At 40.6% G+C, this 24,336-nt stretch overlaps 1 protein-coding gene across 1 annotated transcript in view; it reads right to left on the bottom strand.

The window, feature by feature from the left end:
- RARB (retinoic acid receptor beta) overlaps nucleotides 1-24,336 on the bottom strand; it is a 368,014-nt gene that overhangs the window by 159,390 nt on the left and 184,288 nt on the right. The window lies entirely within an intron of this gene.

Below are 24,336 nucleotides of genomic sequence, written 5' to 3'. Positions count from 1 at the left end.
CCACATAGTTAAATACATATTTTGAGAACTGGTTAAGTGTAAAGGTTTTATATTTCCAAGGGTCAGTTTTCATCAACATTGGTCCCTGCCCAATCTTGGCTATTTCTTAGAATAATTTTAAGAGAAACAGACTGGTTTCTATATCTCCCATTCTGACCCAACCTAGGGGCTCGCTGGAGAAGCCTTTTACCCAATCTTAAAAGACAGAGAAGGGCATGCAATATTTACAAAGGAACCCAGGCAGAGAGCTTTGAAAGGGAGAGCCAATCCGCTGTGCAGCCACTTTGCACAACTTGCTTAAAGGATGCAATGTACATCAAAGAAAGGAAACTGTGGAGGAATTAAAACACCCTGCCTCCTCCACTGCCTCTGCAGTGTTTACTTATATAGTTCTCCCACAAAACAGGGTGGGTGTGTGGGTGGGCATGAGGGACAGCTTCCTCGCCCCTTGCAGGGAAGAGCTCTGCTCAGTCTTCTTTTTGTGTATAGTGCTGGAATGTGCACTGGCATCCAGGCCTTTTAAAAGCCTGTCGGGGGGCATCCCGCCCCATGCTGAACTGCGGCTCTATCTAGCAGAGTTGCTAAGTGGCACTTGTGGCGTAACATGAAAAGTATGCATCACACACACTTACCAAGTCAAAGATCCTTTTATGAAGGTGCATTAAAACAATTTTCAGCCCAGCAAGCTCAGTTCTTGCTATTGAAAATCCAGGGTGATAAAGGGGTGAGATTTTGCTGAAACTGTGTGTTTGTTACTTTCTCTCACTCTCTCTTTTTTTATATGCCCATCATTTTGTAACAGAGCTTTATTATAAGAAACCCTTTAATGACAAAGAAAACACATTTTAAGCAAGGAGTACAGAGGAATTTACAAAACATTTAACACACCGTCATTAAGATAGTTGTAAATATACAGTCCCACATTTTGTGCCAGCATTTATGTGGTCCCTGAGACTTAGAGCTCTGAATGCTTATTTAAGGTCCTTAGAGTTCCCTGGAAAGCGGGTTCATTTTATACCTGATAATGGAGGTGAATAAAAAGCTGTTTGAGGAGAGGGGAGGAAGCAACCATATTTAAAGTACAGCTGGAGGAACCAAGTTAGAGATAAGAAGCACGGCACCACTGCCAGGTGTGTGTGTACAGGTATTTGATAACCAGGGACACCATAGCACTTCTCTGCTTGACATTTCTCCAAAGGGTGGGGTGCACTGGTCACAGGGAAGCAAAAATGGGGATGGTGTCCCCCAAATTCTGTCTACTCTCATTTCTTAAGCTAGAGTATCAGCCTCATTTAGGAAGGAATATGACTGCTCCCGAATTCCTACCTTCAATACTATGTCACAACACGAAAACAGTAACAAAGTGTGTGTCAGGGGAGTGGAGGGCTAGGAGATTTGGTCTTTTCTTTCTACGGATAATTTTAAATGTATAATCACCTTGGGGTTCTCTTAACTGTGGAGAAATAAACTTGGACCTTGAGATGAATGGTAGGTGTTTAAATCCTATGAATAGAATATCACAGGTTTCTTAGAGTGTACCAGTATTTGCTAGTCAACTCATCATTTCTCACTATGAATTAATTATGCTGATAGCAATTACTAGAGCTATTATTTCATCCAAGTATTAATTTATAAAGCAGCTCCCAAATTCAGCCACACATTTCTCATCATATTTTCATCAGTACATCTAATTCTTAGGCTTCTTGAAAACTCGAACCTTCCTGAAAATTCTTCATCTTAAGTATAATTAAGGAAAGATAAACCACAATTTTTAAATACATACCCATGTATTATAAAGATTAATCAATAGGTAGAAAGTGAAAAATAGCTTCATTAGAGTGTTGATAATGAAGTTTAAATTGTTGACACCTATTTTAACGTCAGTCAATTGGATGAAACCTTTCCTAAACATCTTTGGTATGGCATAAATAACATTCTGGTATGTGTTGTCTCCTCTGTTTGTTTTGCGCTTGATCAATGATGAAAGAACTCTAATAAAAGTATTTCCAACCACAAACAAACAAAAAAGTAAAGTTTGAGCGCAAAAGCCATTTTGTTTCAGAGTAACTGTGTATTTGTCAGTGTGACACAGCACATTTGAAACCCATAATCATAAAACAAAAATTTATAGCCAGGGTTCAGGGTCTACATCTGTTTCTCTGGTTTTTGTACAGCAATTACCCACTGGACAATCCAGAAAGAAACGCCATGAATCATGCTCTGCAAACATGTTTGAACTGGAGAGTTTTGTGAAGAAAGAGCAGGCGTCTGTGCACCACTATAGCAGCCGGCTGTGTTCAAAATTGGTCAAATGCCTTGTGATGTCTAAATAAAAAGATCCTCCCAGGGGCAGACATATCCACCCCAGGCACAAGTTGAGCAAAGTGCAGGTGGACCCGTGGGTGGGGTGGAGGAAGGTGGACACCTATCCTTTTAAAAAGACACACACACCTGACTCTTTCATTTTCTTTTTTGTTTTTTTGATTTTTCAAAGAAGCCTTCCTTATTTATTTTTTACGGTTAATCCCATATAAACCCCCCTTGCTGCAATTCTGCCAGGGAAATAAATGGGTAGCACTGAGGGATATGTGTGTTTGCACACGGAAACCAAAGCAGGGATGTGTGGCCAGCACAAGGCAGGCAGAGAAGCTCTTCCCGGGGCTTCCGCACCGCCAGGCAGATGTCTTGGTATTTGGGAGACGCTCTAACATGAATCAGCTCATAGAAACCTCATTTGGCCCTTGCATTTGAACAGCTGCTAATGTACTGGGACTGCTGATGTCCACAGATCTTATACCAGAAGACACCAAAGCACTTTCCAAACTTGACCTTGCAGGGCAGCTCTATTCATCTGGGTAGAGACCGGCTCTTCTCAGAACCCAGAGCATGCGTTCTCCCTCAGAAATGTCTCTCCACTTGAGCACTGCCCACTGTGTCCATTCTTCACTGGCTCCGTTCTCTCCAGCTTCCTGCTCTTCCTAGTTTCCTTGATGAGGTCTTCCCACCTGGTGACTCACATTCCACAGGATGACAAGGCGCTCTTCTCCTTTTCCACCCTTGAGTTGTTTCTTCAGAGCTTCTCTGCTTCTCTGTGCATGACACATAGAGACACTTCTTTAAACCCAACATTTTCTATGGGTCCCAACTTAAAACCTAAATCTGTGCCCTCTTCAATGCCTCAATACTGAGCAAAGAGCCATCAACCATTTCTCAATCTACTGCCACTGCAGGTGCCATGATCACTGTGGGGAACTGGGGTGACTAATAGCTTGGGGAGACTACTCCTCAGCTACTTCTTGTTTATTTCCCCCCTTCTTTAATTTAGAATTTTTTAAAGTAATACATATTTGCAAAAACTCAGAGAGTCTAGAGGACATAAGTGAAAAGTAAAAAATATATGTAAATGTATGCAGAATTCCTCTATGTCTTCATTCATCACATATTGAATACCTACCATGGACCAGCCACTGTCAGAGTTGCTGGGCATATACCTGTATATCTTTCTGGGGGACAGTTTGTAGCTTTTACAGAAATATAATCAATTAATACATAATGTTCTGCAACATTTTTCTGTTGAGCATTATTTCTTGAGAACCCTTCACAATAAACAGTACCTATAGAACTATCTCATTAAGAAAAAAAGAAAACAAATAGTATGTCTTTACATTAATGTAAAGTCATTCGTTTAACCAGTGCTCAGCTACTGGACAGTTAGGTTGTTTCTAGTTTTTCAGTGTTATAAGAAGCCCTGTAGGTATGTAAGAAACCGAAACATCTCCTGGATAAAATTCTAATAGCAGCATTGTCAGGGCACAGATGATATGCATTTACAAATCTTATGGCCGTACAAAACTGCATTCCAAATTTTGGAGTTGTGCTATATCGTTTGTGCTAATGTATATTCTCCTTTTGTTCTAAACCAGGGGTCTGTAAACATTTTTTCTGTAAAGGTCCACAGGAAATATTTTAGGCTTTGCAGGCTATACAGTTTCTGTTGCAATTGCTCAACTCTGCTCTTGTAGCGTCATGGAGCCATAGACCATATAGAAGTGAAAGGGCTCGGGTGTGCTTAATAAAACCTTATTTACAAAACCCAGCGGTGGACTGGGGTTGACCCATGGGCTGTAGTTTGTCCAATATTGAACAATTTTGCCAAATTCTATATTGCTTGTCTCCATCCCTGTAAAACCCAGGCATATGCATTTGGGATTTATTAATACTTTAATTGTCCTTCTCATTTAAACATTTCATCCAGTTTCAACTTGTGTGCCACATGACTCTTGTTATATTACTTCACCCAGAATCATCTTTCCTTCTCTCTTGGCTCATAATTTCCCACCTTCCTACTTCACTGTCTTCACTCCCTTCCGTAAGAAGGGGTGTGGGGTTGCATGTCTCCTTTAGGTGAGTCCAAGTGCCCCTGTACTTTCTTTTCTCTATCTCCAAGCTCTGCTTTAAAGCCCATTGTTTCCATTAACCACCTTGCCCTAAAAGATGACAGCAGTAGTTGGGAAATGGAAACTGTAACAATGACTCCTGAGAATAAATGCCAGTAGCACCACCGTGCTACAACTTGCCCGTGACGTTCCCTGTATTATCCTGCCTAAATTATTTTTTCTGTCTCATCTCAATACATCTTCAATGAGCTCGGAGTAGGTATGCCACGTAGCTGGCAGAATGCTTAGGAGAACAGCAAGACTCCTCTCAGGGATGGAAAGATGCACAAAGGATTCTAAGACTGCTTTGCAATTATTTATGTTAATATTATTAATAAAGGATAATGTCTGTAATTGAGATACCTACTTTAATTCCTAGTTCAGCACTTAATTTTTTGGAGGTCCTATGTATGAACAGAGGCTCTTAGTTGGCTCTTAAACTGTGCTGTTTAAATTAATTAAAATGCAATCCAATTAAAAACTTAGTTCTTCAGTCACACTAGCCACACTTCAAGTTCTCAAGTCACATGTGGCTGGTGGCTATTATGTTAATAGGATAGCACAGATCTAGAACATTTTCATCACCACAGGAAGTTCTATTGAATCATGGTGCTTTAAAAGGTTAGCTTAGTGATCAGAGAGGCACTATAACATGGTGGGTGGGACCATAGAGTTTGGACATTGACTATGAACATCAGCTTTGCCTCTTATTCACTAGGCAAGTTATTTGACCCCTGCATACCTTTATTCCTTACTTATAAAATAGAGATATTAACGGTACCTCCATGAAGGGGTGGTGGTAAAGATTAAATGACATAATGCAAATAAAAGCACTTAGAACATTGCATGAAACACAATGAGTACTTACAAATGTTAGTGGAATATCTGCAAAGAGAAAATGAAGTCAGGAACACATAGCTCAAATACTCTCAAATACTATTGCTATGAGGTACAGAGAATCTTCTGTCAGGGCAGTAATTTTCAATCAGGATACACATTTCAGGCTGTGGGGTCCCAGGATATGTGAGTAGGACAAGCTTCCCAAGAGATTTTGATGTGTGTGTCTGGTTAAGTACCACTGCATTAAAGCATTTATATATATTGTATAAAGGAGGATGGTTTTATTTATTTCACAAAGCAGACACTGAGTCAGAGAGGCAATGAAATATTTGACAAACTCCACCCTTTGGCTCCTGTGTGAGGCAGGACTTGCTGTTTTCTGCAGAAGTGATCTTCAGCCTCAGGAACATAAGGCCAATTATTCTTGATTAAATGGCAGGGATAGTGTATGATGGAAGACTTGCATTATTTATCTACCTTGCCTTATCTTTCCATCCATTCCATCCCCCCATCCATTCCATCCCCCCATCCTTTCCATCCACCTACTGATTCATCTACTTCACCCATCCACCCACCCATCCATTTACCCATCCGCCAATCCATTTACCTTTGTAGTTAACTATCCATCCACCCACTGGTTCATCTACCCATCTATTCATCTACCTACCATCCATCTACACTCTGCCACATCACTTACCCATGATCTAACCCCCAGAGATGATGAAGAGAGGGTAGCTTTTTGGCAGGCAATACATAGAGTAGGAGAGAGACAAAGGTAAATCTTCTCAGATGATAACTGTGTCCTTCTCTAGAATGCTTGAAAATAATTTCCTGATGTGATGGGCTGGCACAAATAAGGTCTTTTGACCAGTGTCACTGACCATTGGAGATTCCAGTTAAACAGGTTTGATAAATCAGGTTGGGGCTGGGGAGCCCCTCAGATCTAACACTGGTCTCTAAGAGCATCCCAGGATTTGAAATGCTAATGAAGCCGAGTTCTATTAGCAACACAAAAGTTTCTGACTCTGAGGGAAAGCAAAAGGCCCCAAAGGAATTTCCATCAGCTTCTACAGGGAAAGGGTATGTAAAAGTAGCAAATACATCAGAGAGGCCAATGGAGAGGGAATGGAGTTTAAATTCATCCTGGTGTCCAAAAGAGAAAAGGCGAATAAAAAAGCCCGCTGTGACAGGGAGGGAACTGAGGGTAACAGAAGCCAAAGAGAAACCTCTGTGAGATTTCTGTTGGGGAAACAATGGTGTGTATATATGTATGTTACACACACACACACACACACACACACACACACACACACACACACACACACTGAATTCAATACAAAGTTTTTAATGAAAAAAATCATTTTCTCTCTCCTTTCAAATTGCAGGATGGAATGTGGCACCTTCGCAGCATCTATCTCAACAAAGGGCTTTGAAAAATTCTGTTTGAGAGAACACGTGGTGGCTTCCAAAATTGGTTTTTGACATTTTGTCATTATTTTCTTTTTTTCCCCTTGAGTTAGAGATGCTTCAAAAGAGATTAGCAAAGATTTTTCAGAAGGCAACAGTTCCAAATCTAAGGTAGCATAGCATAGGAGGGTAAGAATGGGAAACAATAGACAGAAATATGAAATATCTCCCCTCTCCATTTAAGCAAGACACAGTGATAAAATATAAGGTCACTGCAATGGTTCCCAAAGCTTGGCAATTCTCCAGCTTCCCACCCAGGGCTACCTAATGAGAATTGGGGTAAGGCATTTTAATCAAGATCCTAAGGTGCTTACTCTGTACACTAAAGTTTCAGACCCTCTGCTCTGATGGGACATTCCACTTAGAGAATATCAATACACAGGTCTTTGAAGCTTATGTGTTTGAGAGATGAATCTCTAGGAGGGACATGGCAGAGCTCTGAGCCTGGAGGGAAGTCTTGGCTCTGTACTTAGAGGCTGTGTGGCTTTAGGGAATCTCATAAATCCTTCTGAGCCTTGCTTAAGCTTCTCATAGATGAAGATAACACCTGTTTCAAATGATAATGTCAACTCCAAGAGAGGATAACATTGAAGAGTGAAATAAAATGATGAGAAAAAACTTTTGTGAATCTCTAAATTATTATGTAATGTGAGGCATTATTATTATTCATACATTAGGTAAAAACAGATGGAGCAAATATTTTCACCTCTTCTTATAAACTCTGTGACAAACTGCTAACTTTGGCTTCTCTTCTAATTCATAGTCCTCTTTAAAAATCCACAAGAGTAGATTATGAGCTGAGCACAGAGCTACCCAGATAGAAGCCATGTTTCCTAGCCTCCTTTGCAGCTAGGGGTGTCTATGTGACTGTATTCTCAACAAAAATGTGATCAGAGTGCTATGTGCAAGTTCCATGTCACTTCCTTAAAAAGTAGTTGCTCTCCCCACCCACCTTCCCTGCCATGGCAATGCTGTGGGTCACTGCACAGACTGTATGGAGCCCAAATGGATGAAGACAGCAGCCCAGGGGAAGGAAAAATCACAGGATGGGAGAACCCTGAGTCCTTGAATGTCCATGTGGAGCACAGCTACCCTGCAAGCCTGGATCATTTAACTCTAGGCAATTACATGAGAGAACAGTAAACTTCTATTTTATTAATGCTATCATAGTTTTGGGCCCCTTTTTAATCAGGTTTAGTTTATATTCTAACTTACACAAATCTCTAATGTGCTTATAATTTTAAATAAGAAAGAAAGATGATCGTGGAATTCCATATGCAATTGCCCAGCCCTTGTGAGGTCTCCTGGGTGTTACACACCTGCTCTTCTGCCCAGGTTGGGTCAGGCCCTTCTCTCCTTTTTACTGGGAGGACTGGCCAATGGCACGTCACACAGCTGGTTTCCACCTCCCCACCATGCTCCAGATCCAGAGACAAATAGCAGAGTTTTTCATTTGCTTTTTGGTGCGGCATGTGACAAACCTGTGCAGATGCCTCCAGTTCTAACTGAATTACCACCAGCTTCCTACGAAAAGCTCCTACCCAGGTTTAGACTGGTTCTAGCCATCTGGGCTGCACTCAGAGAGAAAGGAAGGCCTCAATGTCCTATAACGGTCACATATGTAATTTGTGGCAAATCTGAAGGGCTAAGGGCAGGCTAGGGTGACACAACTGAGTTGGGAGTCCAGAGGGCTGACTTTCCACCAACAGCTTGTAAGAGCCTGTCAGATCTAATCAGTAACATGAGAAGGCTGTTGTGACTCATGGTGGCAAATAAGTGGCTAAGGTGTCCCAAATAAGACCATGATGGAATTAGGGATGGTGGGTCCCTTTGAAGGATCCAGGTAAGGCTGCCCAACACCATCCAGCCCAGAGGTTGGCAGACTCCAAAGGCCCAATCCAGCACCCCACCTGTTGTTGGAAAGCAGTTTTATTAGAACATAGCATACTCCCATTTCTATGTTTACATATTGTTTATGGTGCCTTCACATGACACAGCTGAATGATCACAATGGAAACAGTATATACCACAAAGCTGAAAATATTTATGATCTGGACCTTTACAGAAAAAGTTTGCTGACTGAAGCTGTAGGCATTCACTACCAATCCTTTTGAGATGGCTTTGAAGATAAAATCCACCAGCAGTCCTGGAACTGTGTAACACTGAGGGTCTTTTCAAGGTCTAAAATGCTCAATTCAAATGCCCAAAAATCCTCTGTGGCTATGTTTTAAATATGCCAAATACACTTCTTCACTGTCTTTGAGTTTATTTTTACTCTGACTGGAATACTCTTTACTTAGATACCAACATGCCTTATTCCATTCCTTTCTTCCGGTCTTTCTGAATATGTTGCCTTAATTGGGACACTAGTGATCCTATTTAAAATTGGACTCCTGGTCATGTGCATCACTGTTTGTTCCTTGACCCTACATTTAAAATTTTTGTAGTCCTATCAGCACCTGGAAAACCGTCATTCTTCACTGTATATCTCCCATAACGGAAAGTAATCTCCTTGAGGGTGGCCTCTCTATCCAGTTCACTGCAATGATCCCAACAATAAGAATAGTACATTACACATAGTCATCCTTCAATAAATGTTTGTTGAATGAATAAATGAATGAATAAACAAATAGCACTTCTTGGAAAACACTGATTAGTAGAGCCATGTACAATTGGTAGAAATTTAAAATTGGTGGTAACTACGATCAACTGTTTAAAGTCATTTAGAATGGCAGCCCTGTAAATAAAACAAAATTAGGACTAATTATTAAAAGACTTCATTTTAAAAAGTGAAATCCATGGCATAAGTCTTGTCCTTTTAATTCACTGGTAAAGCTCAACTATGTGCAAGCCAGGGGAAGGGACAGTCTTTTCAAAATACAGAGACAAAGCAATATGGTGTGTACAGTCATTCACTCTATATACAAAAATTAAGTCAACATGGATCATGGCCCTAAATGCAAAACATAAAGCTATAAACTTTTAGAAGGAAAAATAGAAGACTGTCTTGTGACTTTGGGGTGGGCACAGGTTTCTTAGATATGATAGCAAAGTATGACATGAAAAACCAAAGTGATAATTTGGACTTTATCAAAATTAAAAATTTCTATTCTTTGAAAGACTCTACTAAAAATGACAAAATAAGGCACAGACAGAAAACTAGGCAAAATTTTTATGAGATAATGAATTTGTATCCAGAATAAAGAAATTAAAAACTTCAATATTAACAAACCAACACCCTACCTTTGCCCCCAGTAGGTAAGCAATTTGAACAGAAATCTTACCAAAGACAATATATGGATGGCAAATCAATACATGAAAATATGCTCAACATTATTAGTTATTAGAGAAATACAAATTGAAACCACAATAGATACTATGACACACATACTGTAATCACTAAAATTAAAGGCAAACATATCAAGTGTTGCTGTGGATGTGGAGAAACTGGAACTCTCATTCACTATTACTAGAAGTGTAAGATCATATAACCACTTTAAAAAAGTTTGTAAATTTCTTAGAGTTAAAATGCACCTTCCAAATGATTCAGTCATTCTACTCCTACCTACTTACTCAAGAGATATTAAATCTTCTTTTTAGTCAATAGTATGACTCTCCATAGCATCTTTATTTGTAAAAGAAAAAACTGGACACAGTCCAACTGTCTATCAACTGTTGAATCAATAAATTGTGGTATAGACATACAATGGAAAACTCTTGGCAATAAAAAGGAATGAAATGCTGATACTTGCTACAATGTAGATGAATCTCATAATAATTATGCTGAGTGGAAGAAGACAGACACAAAATAGTATTTAATGTATGGTTCTATTTATAGAAGGAACTGCTAAGAAATGCAGACTAATACCCAGTAGCAGAAAGCAAATAAGTGGTTGCATGAAGGCAGGGTTTGGGGGAATGGGGAGGGGCAGGAAGGCGAGATCCCAAAAGCACATGAAGAAATTTCTGGGAGTGGTGGTGGATGTGTTTGTTATTTTTCAACTGACATTTATCATTGTATTAGTTTCAGGCACAGAATATAATGGTTCAATTTATGTATATATTGCGAAATGACCACTACAATAAGTCCAGTTAACATCCCTCACCACACAGTTACCAACTTTTTTTTTATTTGTGATGAAACTCTTATGATATACTTTCCTAGCAACTGTCAAATATACAAACGGTATTGTTAACTATGGTCACCATGCTGAGCCTTCTGTCTCCAGGACCTAGTTATTTTATTATTGTAAGTTTCTACCTTTTGATGACCTTCATCCATTTCCTTCACTCACCAACCCCCAAGTTTGGTAACCACCAATCTGTTCTATCTATGCAGTTGGTTTTGTTTTAGATTCCACATATAAATGAGATCATACATATTTTTCTTTGTTTCACTTAGCATAATGCCCTCAAGGTCCATCTATGTTTTCAAAAAAGGCAAGATTTCCATCTTTTTTTTTATGGCTGAATAACATTTCATTGTGTATATATACATGTATATATACCCCCTCCCCCCATGTCATCCTTATCCATTCACCACTGATGGACACTTGGTTGTTACCACATCTTGGTTATTGTAAACAATGCTACAATGGACATGGCGGCACAGATATTTTTTCAAGTTAGTGTTTTAGTTTCCACTGGATAAATACCCTGAAGTGGAATTGCTAGGTCAGACGGTAGTTCCATTTTTACTTTTTTGAGGAACCTTCATATTGTTTTCTGCAGTGGCTGCATGAATTATATTTCCACCACCATTGCACAAAGATTCCCTTTTCTCCACATTCTCATGGACACTTATCTCTTGCCTTTTTGATAATAGCCATTCTAACAGGTGTGAGATGATCACTCATTGTGATTTTGATTTGCATTTCCCTGGTGATTGGTGATAGTGAGCACTTTTACATGTGCCTGTTGGCTGTCTGTATGTCTTTTTTGGAAAAATGCATATTCAGATCTTCTGCCCATTTTAGAAATTGGTTTTTAAAATTACTAACAATTTGTTTAGCTATTGAGTTATATGAATCCTTTATGTATTCTGGATATTAACCCCTATCAAATAGATGATTTGCAAATATTTTCTCCCATTTGGTAGGTTGCCTTTTTAATCTGATGATGGATTCCTTTGCTGTGTTGTGTTCATTATTTTGATTGTGGTGATGGTTTTACAGGTACATACATATGTCAAAACTTATCATATTTTATACTTTAAACATGTGCAATTTAATTTATGTCAATCATACCTCAATAAAGCTGTCATAGAAAACAGTATTTAACAAAATATTCAAAACTCAGTAATGGGACAGACACTAAGCCCTGAGGGTAAATGCTGGCCATGCCTGTGTGTTACAGCTAAATACCAACCAGCATTGGTTGTAAAGGTGCTCAACTTCACTGTTTTTCTGGAAAATGAAATCTAAGACCTGTAATATATAATGAGTCACAAGAAGTACATATTTGGCCATTTATATAACCAAATATATATTTTCCAGATATATTTGGTCTTCATCCACAGAACCTGAAAATATTGCAGCCTTAAAGGTGAAATGGCTGTATTGTCATGTTAATGAAAGACTTTTGGACCCCACCCAAGGGGGCGGGGGCTGGAGGCTGAATCAGCCAATAGCCAATAATTTAGTCAATCATGACTATGCAATGAAGCCCTCATAAAACCCCCTGGGAAGAGCTCATTGCTCTCCTGGATCCTGCTTCTCTGTTGCAGAGACAGCTTCTTCACTTGGGGAAACAGGACACTTCCTGTTTTGAACCAGGCATCAAGCTCCATGAGGACAGAAGCTCCTTTATTTGGGACCTTGCCCTATGTCTCTCTTCATCTGCCTCTGAAGTTGTATTCTGTATGGTATCCTTTACTAAACTGGTCAATGTAAGTGTTTTCCTGCGCTCTGTGAGCCACTCTAGCAAATTAATAGAATGTCAAGGGGAGGTTGTTGGAACCTCCAACCTGTAGCCAGTAGGTCAGAAGCACAGGGAACCAGCTTCTGGAGTGGTGGGTGGAAGGCAGTCTTGTAGGACAGAGCCCTTAACTTGGGGAATCTGGGGCTGTCTCCAGGCAGACAGCATCAGAATTGAGTTGAGTTCTCCAACACCCCACCGGTGTTCGAGAATTGCTTAGTGTTATGTGTGGGAAGCCCCCCTCCCACATACTTACACACATTGGAGTCAGGTCTGGGAATCTGAATGGAGTTATACTACTGTTACTGCTGTATATAATATTATTGTTGTTATTTATATATATATAAGAAAACACACCCACACAATACCACACTGAAATAGAAGTGCATACCTACCACCATGAGTATTAAAATGAAAACAAACAAGCAGTTATACCAGGGTGTGTGAAGATGTGAAGAAATCTGAATTTTCATATACTGCCAGTGGGAATGGAAATTTGTACAACTATCTTAGAAAATCATTTGTCAATATCTACTGAAATTGGACATACTTCAAATTCTAGGACACAGTGATTCCATTCCTATGTATATATCCAATAGAAATGTATACATACATTCATGTAAAAGACATATACCAAAAATGGTCATAGCAGCACTAAGCATAATAGCCCCCAATGGAAAACTACCCAAATATCCATCAAGAGTAGAATAAATAAATACATATAGTGGCTACAGAATTCCATCTAGCACTGAGAATGAATGAACTTCAACTGTATGTAATAGCATGGAAGGATGCCACAACTTTAATGTCGAGTGAAAAAAGCCAGAAATACACAAAAAAGTACAACTCTGATTCTATTTATATAAAGTTCAAAAACAGGCTTAATCAATCTGTGTTGCTTAAAGTTAGAATACTGGTTATCCTTTGGTCAGATTAGTGACTAGGAAGAGGTACAAAGTGGCTCCTGGTGTTCTGGTCACATTCTGTTCCTTGATCTGGGTGCTGGTTCAGTGTGTATATTCAGTTGTTAAAAAAGTTCCATTATACTGTATTCTTGTGATTTCTGCTTCTGTGTATATGTCAATAAAAATGAACTTAAAAAATTAAGAGTAGAGGGAACAGATGATGCACCAGTTTTTTTTTTAACTCCTCTCAATTTGTCCTTAGACTGAGAAAGTTTGATAACAGCTACTGTGGTGAACAACCTTGAGAAAGGAAGGGAACCATGTCAAACACCATGGGGAAGGAGAGATGGAGAGGCTAGGAGTCTCTACAGAACTAGCTTTGAATATTTAACTCTAAAGTACAAGGAGCATTTTGATAAGGCTTCATGTCAGCAGCTTTATAGCCAGGTTCCTTGGTTAATAGCAACATCTAACAAAGAAACACCAAGGCCTCAATATATCAGGATATTATTTTTATCTTTTAAACAAAAACCTAAGAAATTGAATTCAGGAAGAGGAAGGGAATGAGGGACCAAAGAAAAAAGAAAATATCGATTTCCCTAGATAATTGTCTGCTATCAATTCTCCACCAAGAAACACCTAGACCACAATGTAACAACGGAAGCCAGGAGCAATGAGGTAATTAAGAGTCATTTTCAGAAGTCCCCAGCTCAGTAAAACACTGTAATGACTGGTCCTCATGCTACCTACAATTCCTGGATAACAGACATTTTTTAAAGCAGGATTGGTGCACTCACCTGCCATTTGCCATTTTTCCCAGGGCAGCTGCTTTTGCCCTATTGCACACCCAGGTTCCCAGTTCCTAGGCTCCTGCCACACTGCCTCTGCTGGGTAGGAGTCCTTCCTGTACTGTCCCTCTTCTTGAGTTTCCTGCTACCTCTCTCAGCTACCCCGGCATCTTTTAGACTGGCTGAGAGCTAGGGTAACTTGGGACTTCCTCTCTGGCTGCCCAGGGGTCACTGTCCTTGCAGTCACTAAATTCTCCCTTTTGATACCAACTCATTCAAGACAAAGGGCCATAGGCCAGGATCTCAAGGGCAGTCCTCTGGCCCTGATGTAGAGTACTGGTTCTCAACCAGGGTAGCTCTTTTCTTCGGCTCTTTGTGAGTCCTTAGGAGATATTTTTGGCTGCCTCTGTCTCTGGGGTCACTACTGGCATCTGGTGGGTGGTGGTAGAGAGGTCAGTTGTTCTGTACAGTGAAGACCTACCTTCATCCCACATGACTTTAGAATGTAGGTAATTCTCACGGGTAAATAACCTGAGCTTAGAAACAAATTCCTTCTTATCCATACACACAAAGTATTTTTTTACAGTTTTAGTAATGTGCTGGATCTTCCCAGGTGCCATTACTTTGTGGACTGAGGGAAGAGCACACTTTGTAATGGTCAAAATTTACCAAGTGTTCATCATGTCAGAAAATCGTGTTATTTTCTCCCAAACCACATCCCTCTCGGTCTACACTGCAGCTGCTGCCTTCCTCCTGGTTCTGCATGAAGGTCTGAGCACTGGCTGCCTCAGCCTGTCTTCTGGGGTAGTCATGCCCAAACACTAACCTATTACAGTACACATTAGTCCATGATAAATAACTTTCCTTTCATTTTTCCCTCTATGTTGTCATTGGGATATTATGCTGATTTTTTAGAACAGTTTTTGTGTGGGTAGATTATGAATTTCATTTCAGAGTGGCCTAGGATATGTTATAAATATTTAGTATAGCAAGGAGATATTGGGTCTGAAAAGGCTGGGATCCATTGATTTGGAGCAACAGTTCTAGGTTCTCTGGAAATTTTCAAATGCTTCTGAAAAATCTTGACTTTTTAGACCAAATATAGGCTGACCTCTGCCCAGGGATGTGCTGGTAAAATATTTAACAACTGGTTTTCTGTGGGTAAGAAGCCCTAATTTGCAGTGTATCTTGATTTCCATGGTGTGCATACTCTGACAATGGCTAATTTCAAGAATCATCTAACATGACATCATTGGACATTGAGTTGGGTAGAGATACCAAAAAGTAACTCCTATGAACTTATGTATGTAAAGGGACCTGAGGACGCATTAGTGACCAAATTTCTGCTGAGATAACACCCCAATTTTTTCCTTCTCTAACAGGACTCAGTGGACCATAAAACACATTAAGCAAAAGAAGCAAATGAAACACACAAGTTGCAGCTCTGTATGGGTGATGCAGGCCTAGGCTGAGATGGCTCACTGCTCCAAGACTCAAAGGGAATGGCGACAAGCACGAGTTAAATAATTCTTCATAAAGTCAGCTGATATCAGTTGAGATTTCAGGATACACAAAAACTGCCCTGTTCAGACGAGAACTAGAAGACATGGCAATATGTTCTTAGCATTTATTCTGCTGCTGGCTTAAGAGAAAACACTGGAGACAAATTAGTGAAACAGTTTAAGGTAGGCAATTGGAAGAGCACCATTTAATCAGCCAGGCAGCAGAAATTCATGGGCGGCAGACTAGGCCTAGTTGGTTGTGTCTTAGCTTGTGTTTGCCAAGTCAGAGGAAGGGCGACCTATTGTGAGCAAAGGAGAGCCCACCCTCTGTTCTATTATCAGTCAGTTCCTGTGGAGGATCCATGTGATGTGCTTTGGACAGAGTATAAAACCTCACCAAGAGAGAATGATGGATGGATGATCAGCTAAGACAGTGGGTGAAAACTAGAACTGGAGTACTAACAGTGGTACTCAAATATGAAAAAGTGGTGAAGATCTGTAGCAATGAGAAACTGTCTGATTGAAGTAATGCCTAATGCAGGTCTGATTTAAAATTTCTCCAGGACCCAAATTAGCAATATTTCCATTGTTTCCACAACTCCCTGAAAGAACACTGAAGACCTTCTGGGATGTGGAAGGAAGACCCTGTTGTATAAAAGGTATTAAAGTATTTTCTGTACTCATCGGGAGGAACACGAACAGTGAAATTCCAGGAGAGTGGACATGGGGGAATAGTTCAGCTGGCTTGGATGTGGACCCCAGGTTCCACTGGCTACTTTAAATCCTGCATATTAGAGGCCACACCACCACAGAGTCCTTTGTAAAGCAAAATTTTGTACAGACTACACTCTGCACCTTGCTAGTGTTTTCAAATCTTCAGAAATTTCAAGTGTAGTCCCCTGTTAGAGACGCTAATGGCCAACTTTAAAAGGAATAAGAGTCTGGGATTTCTCATTCTCTGTGAATTCTGAATATTCAAGCTGATCAGAGAAGGTCCTTATACCTCATGGCACTAGAGAGTTAATACAATGTTGAATAAAGTCTTGAGTTTATGATGAATGTGTTCTGACATGCAAAAGTTTACAGTGACTCAACCAGGAAAATGTGCCACCCCAGCAAGATAATGGCATATGGTGTGTGGTCTGATGAGAGGGAAGGAGGTTCACAGAACATTGCTAGCAGATGCTCAATGACAAAGGCAAAGTCAGTTGCATGGCCTCTTGGGAAAACAAGAAGAAAATCAAGGTGAAAAAAATTTGTTGTGTCAGTAGAAGATATTCATGAGCTACACATTTTCCTCCGACATCAAGTAATAAGGAATAGAGAGCTCATGGCGGTGGGCTCAGGTGATGCCCAGGTCATCAGGTAGAATCACGGAGAACCTGCTGTGTTGATGTTCTTATTCGCGAGCATTTAATAGTGTCATAGTTTCTGTTGTTATAGTTCATACGTCATGGTGGCATTTGTTATGTCATTGTTTGCCTTGCCTGCTGTGAGGAGCCAGGCAAGTCTTCCCTTAACAATTCTTTAATGGGAAAAGAACTTCTGGCAACAGTGGACACTTCGTGAACCATAGCTCCAGCCTCTTCGGGGAGCCAGCACCAGTTGTTGGCAGCCTGTTAAGTTAGGTGTTACTGAGGAGTCAGGAAGAGAGAGACGGAGCCTGTTCTATGTAGCTGATAAAAGATGACACATGTTTGTGCCTTAGGTCGGGTTCTCCCAGAAATGGATATTGAGAGAAGGTTTTCACAATCTGTAATTTATGTGGTGACCCCAGGAAGTGGTAGTAGGGAGGTGGAGAAGTGAGGTGGTGAAGGGACAGAAAGATACAGGAGCCCTTCTGGGCAAACGGAGTTCAATTCTGTTGGGGATGTCGCAAGAGAGTGTAGAGTGTACTTGGGAGTTATTCTCCCAAAAAGGCAAGAAGGCCCGAGGATTTCTCTTCCAGCTTCCCATCTGTCCTTGTTGAGAGCTGTTTAATTTTCTGACAGTTCCAACTTGTACTGCATGAGAGCCAAGAATGCTGACAGGCCAGGAAAAAAATGCCTTCAGGCAGAGAACTGCAGGTATTCCCATGAGCAGCTGAGGGAAGAGCAGAAGGTTGTAGGAATGGGACACTGACAATTTTCTGCAACTGCGTGTGTGTGCATTTGTGAGTGTGTGCACACACAGATATAAAGACATGGACCTTGAAGGATGGCACTAAAATAGGCATAAAAAGGAGAGAGGTGACAGCCAGGATGTGGAATCGTGTGCTTGGAGTTACAGAAAGAATATATGTAAAGTAGACTCAGGGCTGATAATAACTGAGAACTGAGAGCATACTATATTCAAGCAGGCACCTTGTATATATATATCATAAACTATCTTGCCAGCAACATTCAAGGTAAGTAATACCATTCTCATAATATAGATGAGGAAACTCAGTTTCACCTAACATGTCTCAAATGCCAGGGAGTAATTTGAATTAGAATCCAAGTCTGTTTTACTTGGAAGACTGTGTTCTTTTGACTGCCACACTGCCTGGTATGCCCACTTGTTCATCTGCAGCAAGGCCAGTAGCAGATACTAGACAGGTTCTGCTGAGGAACACCTCAAATATGGGGCTATAGGCAATGGGGAACCGTGAAAGATTTTAAAGAGGGAGGCACACAACGTGGCTGGTGAAAATGTCCTAAAATATCCTGGTGGAGGCACTTGTTAGGTAATTCAAAAAATGTGAGGGGTAGAAATCAGAAAAAGCTGTGAAAGACAGTGTTTACTCCAGAAAACCTTACAGGGCTTGGTAAGTTGCTCCACATTAAAGGCAGAGAAAGGGAAGGAAAGATAACTTAGAGGTATACAAACAGGGGTTGGTAGGGAGATTAGCAGCCATCACGATGCTGTGGCATGAATGATGAGTTCAGTTGTCACCCAGAGCTGAGACTGTGCAAAGTATTTGAGCATAAGGGTTTGGTTGTGACAGTGGTGGCTGTGGCCTTTGTCACACCCTGCTCAGTGCTATAGCTAACCTGGCTGCAAGACAGATGGCTACCTTGTCTTGCTTCTTCTCTGTTATGGGCTGAATGGTGCCCTTCCTGAATTCCTAGGTTGAAGTCTCAAATCCTAGTGCCTCGGAATACATTTGGAGAGAAGTTCTTTAAAGAGGTGAATGCATTAAAATGAGGTTGATAGGGTAGAGCCCTAATCCAATATGACTGGTGTCCTCCTAAGAAGAGGCAGTAGGGGACGTGTGTGCAGAGGCATGACCATGGGGAGAGGTAGAAAGAGGGTCATCTGCCAGTCAAGGAGAGAGCCTCAGGAGAAATGAGCCCCGTTGTCACCTTGTGTGGATTTCTAGACTCTGAAAGTGTGAGACAATACATTTCTGCAGTTCAAGCCACCCCTCTGGGGTATTTTGTCAGGGCAGCCCTTGCAGACATGTCCATTCCTGGTGGAGAGTGTGTGCTTCCTCAGAGTGTGTGCCTTCTCACACAGAGGACAACTTTTCCAACTCGCTGACCCCTTTGCTGGAACCTCTGAGGAAGCTTTTGAGTGTGTGTGGCAGGAGGTCATGCGTATCACCATCTGAGTGCGGCCAGCCTGGATACGGAGGGCGGCCTGCGCATGTTGGCAAAGGTTAGAGACATGCCAATGGGTGGCAATTCCATGAAAATGAATATTGATAAAAAATAGAGAGGCCCAAGAACCAACGTGAGCGCTCCTCATGGTCAGGATAGTGGGAGCCGCTGAGGAAGGAAGCGAAGGAATCCAACCGCGGCAGTGACTCTAGAATTCTTACTGATGCCGTCACTAAACACGCTCCGACAGCTGCTTGGCTTAAGCCATCCCTCCGGAGGGAGGTCCCCTTTCTCATCAATGTCCTGCCTCTCTGCCAAGAGCTGTGTCCTATGCCCCATATACCATGTGACCTCCCATGATCAACCTAACAGAAGCACTTTCTCATCCTCTTAACTTCTGGAGCTGTCCCCTCCCGTAGGACTTCCTGTGGTGACGCAAATACATCTGTGCCCTATAGTACTGCAGACGCAAGCCACACATGGACACTGAGTACTTGAAATGCAGCTAGTATGACTGAAGGACAGAACTTTAAGCTGTATCTCTTTATTTAATTTATATTTGAATAGCCACGTGTTGCTAATGGCTGATGTATTTGGCAGCACAGATCTAGAGTGTTTGCTGTGCTACTCCCGGATTGGTCTCCTACTGCACATGTCTCAGTTAATTTCTGCACATGTCTCAGTTCTCCAGCCAGACAGTGAGCCAGGTGAGAGCAGGAGTTCCCTCTTCAGTATAGGTTCCCATGACACCAAATTCAGTGCCTGATGTATGATAATGCTTATAACATGTTTGTGAGCATGGGTGCCATTTTTTCTTAGATTGTTCACATAGATTACTTGACCATCCTATGGCTCAAAAGAAGAAACTTCTAATAACTTTCATGAATTTCACTATCTGCCAGGTCTCTGTTCCAGTCTCTGGGGATTCAGGGATTGTTAAATACAGCCTTGGACTTTATGTGCTTAGGCCTCATGGAGTAGGCAAAGAAATGAAGCTAAGCCTGCCTCCAGATCTATCAGTAGCATTTAGGCAGACCTGTGGTTTACCTTAAGGGATTTAGGATTAAATTCCTTATATTATTTTCTCAGGCCCTATAGAATCAGTTTTCTTTCCCATGGATTAAAAAAATATATACAATAAATGCTGATAGGGCATGAGACCTATTAGGCTCCTTGACAAAGTGTAGTAAGTAAATTATATTGATTGAGAAGCAATCAACAACTGCAGGATAGGAATAGAAGAGAAGGGATAGTAGAAGAGAAGTGAGGGTTGATCTTCCAGAACAGAAACCTTGAAAAACTTCACTTGTTTTATGTAACTGTAACATTAATCTGAAGGTCTTTCTCTTGTGGGCAAATCTTGTGATACAGAGGTCACACCTAATTCAGTGCCCCTCCATTCCATCTTTACCCCCCTCTCTGGGGACCTTGCTAATAAGAGGTGCTTAAAAAAAGTCTGCTAGGAAATGAAAAGGAGAGAAAGCTGAGTAATATTTATACTTTCTCTGCACTGGGTCTAGTCTCCATTCCTTAGAACCATATCTTTCATAGAAGTGGAGGATAGTAAGTTAGCTATCTAGACTTTCGTTGGTCTAAGCAGCTGGAACTCTTGGAGAAAACAGTGGCTCCAGAGAGTTAAAGGGGGATAAGCATTAATAAGTCAACTTTCTACCAGGGAGCATGTTACTGTTGGCTACAAAACACTCCAGGCCAGCTAAGCTAACCCCGCTGGAATGTTCAACAGACTGCAGCCAACACCTTGCGAATGTGGTAGGAAATCATCAGGACTTTGCCAAGACTACTCATCAGTGAGAAGAGTTCTTTGGAAAGAATGAAGTAATAAAGATTGCTGAAGAAAGTGTGAAACAACCTGAGAATCCAATGACATGTTGACAGCTATCGCTCCTCCCTGCTTTCCTCAAATCAAAATCAAGCTGTGTGAGCATGAACACTTTCTAAAGTTTTCATAGTCCAAGACTGGGTGCTTCCTTGTCTTATCAGCAGCTTCTGAAAGGCTCCAAGTGGATCCTGTCCAGGAAAAAACAGATCTTGAAATATTTGGTAAAAAGTTATTAGGGAGGCTTTCCCCTTCAACTATAAGCTTCTGGACAAAAAAATCTAGGTTTTCTTTTTTTTTTAAAGAAAGAGGAATTCACAGCTTGTAATGCTTGGCATCCTTTAAAAAAAATAAAGTTGATGGCTTATTTCATAAAAGAAAAAGAAGTGGAAATAATTGTGCTAAATACCAGCCCTCAAATGTCAAAGAAGACAAGATTTTCAAGAAAATATCAGAACTGATCAGAAAAGCTGAAAGTTATTAAGATGGCAATATAGTTTGGGATATAATCTTTTCTTCAGAGAAAATGAAAAAAAAATTGCATAGGTGAAGATTTTGTTTTTGTTCTGGTTCTAAAGTTAAGCCAGGGTAACTTTATATTGGCCTTATCTGCCTAGGTTAACTCTGGTTTAAAGGCAAAGTTGAGGTCAAGTTGATGATTTTTACCTCATTTTCCAGCATAAGTCACATGAATTCAATGAAATGTCACATGGTTTTACTTCCAACCTGTGAACAAATCAGTAGTGTTAGACAAAACTACTTTTGAGTAGTAAGTTTTATTCAGCTTGGGGTTCAAATTATAGTCTTTAAACTACAATGATATCTTCCAATAATTTTGAAAAATTCATGTTCTTTTTCTCTTTGAAATTTCTTCTGTCCATTTTTCTTTCTTCTTTCCTTTTGGGAATCCAAATATATATGTTAAAGCCTTTCAGTATGTCTGTGTCTCTTTTGTATATTTTCCACCCATTCAGCTCTACTCTGTGCTTCAGTCTGAATACTTTTTCCTGACCTATCTTCAAGGTCATTTATCCTCTCTTCAGCTGTGTCTGATCTGCTTTTCAACTTATCTACTGAGATTTTAATTTCAGTTTATTTTTCATTCCAGAATTTCTATTTGAATTTTTTTTTCTTTAGTAGAGTCTGGCTTTCTGGTGACATTCTCCGTCCTACCATTTATTTCTGGAATATACTAGTTGCATTCATTTTACAGATAAGTACAAATTCGGATCACCTATGGGTCTGTTCCTATGGTCTATTTCTTCTTGGTCCTGTTTCTTAGTATGTGTTTTAAGTTTTGATAGAATGAGGGACGCTGTGTATGAAAAATTTTAGAGGCTATGGATGATGTTATCTTCCTTTCGAGAGGAAGGTAAAAGGTAAATCTCCGTATCCAAGCAGGGGGAAGTTTACCTCAATCTAATAAAGGGCTCAGCTGACCATAGAGAAAGTTTTACTTTTCTCCGGCTGGGTCTATTTTGAATTCACCTACTCCTAGGGTGTTTGTTTTCCAGGCGTCTCAGAGGAGCCTGAGATGGTTTCAAGAGCATCTCTTCCTGAATTCTAATTTTCATCTTTCTCGCACCATGAGATTCTGAAAACCCCACTCTGCTTTTTTAGCAGTTTTTCCTTTGCTTGGCTTTTTAACTTCTTGCCTTATGCAACTAAGAATGAGAAAATTGCTGAAGGCAAAGAGTTTGGAGGGCTTGGCCCCCCAGGACTTGGATGCCTTGGCTTATCTCTAATGTCTTCAAACAGATTTTTATGTTAATTTCCTCTGGGTTTTCTAGTTGTTCTTCCTGGGAGCACTGGCCTGCCATGAGCTACTTCACCAGAACCAGAAGTAGAAGTGTTGAATAACTATAGTTTTTGCAAAAGCAAAATCCCAGAAGCAGAAAACTATCCAAAAGCCACCTGGGAAAATTCACGCCTTGTGTACTTGTAATGGGGTTTCAAATGAATAAGATAATATCCTCATCCTGGGGGCATCCACATCTGCTCAGACCTCTTCTAAGGTACCCTTGATTCCATTCCATCCTGATTCTCTTTTTTTGCTCATGTTTACTATTTAGCTCAAGATCACCAATACACCTTTTCTGAAAAGATTCAGGCAAATATTGAGCATTCTTTCTTTGAAACCTTGTGCTACTTACTATCAGCATCTCACAGGACAACATGTGATGGTGTCTGAGTTGTTTAATTCACTGATCCCTACTCCCTGCACCTGACTGTGAGTTCTCTTTAAGAGAAGAACTAGGTTTGATATTTATGCTGTAACCTCCAAATCACCCTGTATATATTTTTGGCTTTTTGTCTTTTCATCCTGATCACTCGCTGGGCAAACTCCCATACTTCCAATATCTTTTGTGTGGGAAAGGCTGGGGAGAAGGAAGTGACTCTCTTTACAGGATCCCATTTGTGCAAAAGGGGCAAACTGCAGGGCCTGTGTCGCTGGGAATTAGTTCTTCTTCCTCTTGAGAATCAGTAATGATTGGCTTTTCTTTTTCCAGATCATAGTAACAATGGGCACCATTTATTAAGTGCTTCCAGGATGCCTGACATTAGTCTAAGCACATTACATGTATTGTCTCATTAAATCGTTTGAACAATCCTAAGAGGTAGGTTTTATTATTTAGCCACATTTTACAAATAAAGAAACAGAGTCATAGAGCAGCAGTTACAGAAACCCAATCTTAGCGCTCAATTCTCTGGAAATATCAGCTGAGACTCTAACTCAAGGCATTCCTGATGGTGGGCCTATTAGTCCCCTAATAGGGTGGGTGGTCTATGGGAGCTGTGCTGATTATATGCAACAGTCTTTTCTTGAGAGACAAACCTTGGATTTTCTTCTGATTCCATCTGCCATTTTTCTTCTTATTATTTTAATTCTTTTTACTCTACCAATCAGGACTTACTTCAGTCCCAGCAGCTACAGTGGCTTAGTAAGCTGGGGGCCTAAGTTTCCCCCTTCATAGGGGGTCTGGAAGTGGGCGGTTAGGTTTCCATGGCTCCACAACCCTGAGGGATCCTGGTTCCCCCTGCCTTTCTGTCCTGTTAACTAAATGTGTAGCTTTCACCCTCCTGC

The sequence above is a fragment of the Manis javanica genome, chromosome 15, assembly GCF_040802235.1.
Source record: "Manis javanica isolate MJ-LG chromosome 15, MJ_LKY, whole genome shotgun sequence".
Taxonomy (NCBI): Eukaryota; Metazoa; Chordata; class Mammalia; order Pholidota; family Manidae; genus Manis; species Manis javanica.
The sequence above is the reverse complement of the archived record's forward strand: the minus strand, read 5'-3'. Positions and strand labels throughout refer to the sequence as shown.